Source organism: Myotis davidii, unplaced genomic scaffold (assembly GCF_000327345.1).
Source record: "Myotis davidii unplaced genomic scaffold, ASM32734v1 scaffold62, whole genome shotgun sequence".
Taxonomy (NCBI): domain Eukaryota; kingdom Metazoa; phylum Chordata; class Mammalia; order Chiroptera; family Vespertilionidae; genus Myotis; species Myotis davidii.
The window spans coordinates 1,316,770-1,320,026 of record NW_006295180.1 but is presented as its reverse complement, the minus strand read 5'-3'; the positions used below and the strand labels follow the sequence as shown (position 1 = coordinate 1,320,026).

General features: G+C 36.8%; 1 long non-coding RNA gene across 1 annotated transcript in view; it reads left to right on the top strand.

Annotated features, from left to right (window-relative positions):
* Positions 1-2,454: 2,454 nt before the first annotated feature.
* Positions 2,455-3,257, top strand: part of LOC107184094 — a 12,728-nt gene continuing 11,925 nt past the window's right edge. The window contains exon 1 of the long non-coding RNA XR_001514916.1: positions 2,455-2,465. This is a non-coding gene — a long non-coding RNA (uncharacterized LOC107184094). The remainder of the gene's footprint in view (positions 2,466-3,257) is intronic.

The following is a 3,257-nucleotide window of genomic DNA, read 5'->3' as shown; positions in this document are numbered from 1 at the left end:
ATGGGTCCTCTGGATGGAAGTGGCAGAGATGAACTGTTATTTATTGGCAAAAGGCACTAGGAAACATGCTTTGTGAGACTTATTTTGATGGTATCTCCGTCCCTTAGCCATGTTTTATCATAAGTGCTTTGCATTTTCAAGAAATACGCAAAATGTGTCAAACCATGAGTAGGGTGACCTCAAAGCCAGAGGATATATGCTTTAGTAGCAGGGTGAGAGGCAGAGCAGAACCCAGAGCAGGCAAGTCAGAGAGCAAGAAATAGTCAGTTTCACCAGCCACCGTGAAACTTTCAGTTAGTCTTACCAGGGATTGGATCTAAATTTAGTAATTGGTTTTCTTGGAACTAAGAGTAGGTGGTTTTGCTTCACCAAGCAGGTCAGAAACCAATTATCTTGACTGTGACCAGCCTGATCCTTGCTTGAATAACTAAGCTGATTGTGGTGTTTCTCTCCAGATTCCTACAACTCCCACTTTTGACCACAAGCAGGAATGTTCTATAGATAACATAATAATGTCCTGGTCTCACATCCAGGTCAGTAGTCTTCCCTTCCTCTCCCATTTTGCACTTCAGAACACAGCAGGTCTTTGTTAGCAGTCAATCTATCAGTTGAATATTAAAGGTCCCAATTGTTAAACCTCTAATCTGAGACATTCAGTAGAAATAGGACTGGTTTGATGTCCAGACTCTACAGTGAGAATGATTCTTACATTTAGCAATCCTATGAAAGCTACAGTCCTATGTTTACAATAACAAGAACATCTATAGCTCATAGCAATTACATTCTATCATCATCTGTCATAAAACAGACCAATTCACAAGATAATCAAGCTGATTTTGTTTTATCTTACCTAATGATCAAAACAGCTCTTTGGAAACAAGCTGAGTATTCTATTAGGTAGTAAATAGTACATTAGTGGCAGGAAGAGTTTGCATCTGGCTTGCAGGGCACAGCTTTTTACCTGGCAGGATTTGAATCATTGGTTTTTAGTTCATATTACTTTCTAGAAGGTATTGCTGCAAAGGAGCTCTTCTTTATATATTTCTGTGTTTGAAATATGTCTCTTTTAGCCCACAGAGGAGTGTACTCCTCTGGAAGTGTCTAATCCAATACCAGGTGGTTTTGAGCAACCTCCACTCTCAAATGCCTCCACAGAGCAGCCTGATGAGGCAGGAATCCACCAGTGGGCTTCCCATTTAACAGATGAAGAACCTCACATAGAGAAAAGATGAGCCATGTGTCCAGGGACACACTCATGGTGTTCAGACTCTTTTTGCTCTGTATTACCAGCTCTGGAAGACAATCATAAAAGAGCAGTTCAAAGGAAGAGCCTCTTAGGTGGATTTTTGTATTGACCATGGATTTCCTTTTATCTTGAAGTTATTCTATAGATAACATAATAATGCCCTGGGCAACTCCTTCAAGTAAGTAATCCTTGAACATGATTATTTGTTTTAAGACATTACCACCCAAATACAAGATTTCTTTTTTCCCTTGTTAAGGGAAAAAGAAATCACATATAGGTACTGTTAGCCAGGAATCCCCCCATGGTATTTTCACCATCACTTGGCAGATTTTTTTTTCAGTTATAAAATACATTTTATTACAAAAAATTGCATAAGTCTTATGATTTGAGAAAGAAAATGAACCCTGAAGACATCTAAAGATAATTCCAAATACTCTAGAAAACTTGTTTTCCTAAGCAGAGATTTTATAGTTCCTACCCAAACATTGAAATTATATTTGTAGTTTTATATAATTAGTAGATAAATGTCAAAATACCCAAGCTGATATCTGGCCATTCAAAGTTATTTAAAAGTAAACTGATCATTTTATAAATAAATAAATAAATAAATAAATAAATAAATAAATAAATAAAATTAAACATAATTAATTAATCAGTCATAATAAAATCTACCTCAATGCTTGAGAGTTGATCAAATGCTTTCACACCTATCACATTAAATCCCTATAAATTTCTCTAAATTGGCTATAATCCTCCTTTCATAGATTAACATTGTGGCCAAAATACTCAAAAACAAGATTCATACTCAAGTCTTGTGAATCAAAATCTAAAGTTTCTTTTATTTTACCACAAATAAATCTCAGCAAGGCCAGATCAATTTACAATCCAAGTTGAGGAATTGTTAGTTGAATAAAGAGTAATTTTACATTTCTGAAATCGTACATGAACTAATTTTAAAATGGATAAAACATCATAAGCCTAAGAGGATTAAGTTCTAAACATGATGTATTAGGCAGTTCTCCTTTAGCTTTAATTCTTTGCCCGATGCTGTGTCTATTTATAATGTTCTCCCAACAACCAACTAAGTTTAGTTAAGTTATCAGGGGTAAAAATCTTCTTGTTCTCTGGTGGTTTGATTCTGCATCCTTCAGAGAATGTCATCATCTCACTCCATCTCTCTTTCTAATATGCCTCCTGAGGAGAAGGATTCAGATTCTGGGTGAGCTCTGTATTGTCAACATCTCCAGGGCAACAGGTCCTTTGCAAATAATGTTCAGCAACCACAGCTTCTGCTCCCTGAAAACTCCTTGAAAAAGAACAAATTACCTCATTGATCACCAAGCAAATACCATTGAGAGCTGTACTATTATGGGTCTAGCAAGAGAAAGGGTTCCAAATAGGCTTCCCCCAGATGTGCCACTTGGGTGTGTGAATTATTTTGGGCTAAAAGCAATCGAGACCCTGTGGGCTTATGAGAAATTTTTACCACTCCTTTAAAGAGTTTAAATTTGGGGCCTTGCCCATAGGAAGAGTTATCAGCAGAGGTAACTTTTGATGCCCTATCTACATGGCAGGGCAAACTGCTAATTACTGAACATTTGCTCTTCTTACCTTCCTGCAATGAACTCCCTCTCCTCTGCACTTCCAAGGTGCCTTACTTCATCCTTAGCTCAGAATATCATACATACTTCATTTTCCCTTTCTGTCTCTGAACCTCTCATGTATGCAGGGCTCCCATACGTACACATGTAATTAATTTTTTTATTTTTCTCTTGTTAATCTGTCTCATGTCTATTTGATTATTAGACCAGCCAGAAGAACCTAGAAGAGTAGAGGATATATTCTTCCTCCCCAACAAAAGGGAAGGCCAGGAATAGATTTGGCCTACAGAGACCAAAACTGTTTGCCAGCAATTGGTGATTAATTATTTGTTTCTTCTATTAGAATTTTAATATTTTGGTTCATGGGTGTTTTACTCAACTCCTAGGAAAGTATCTGTAAGTAATAAGGG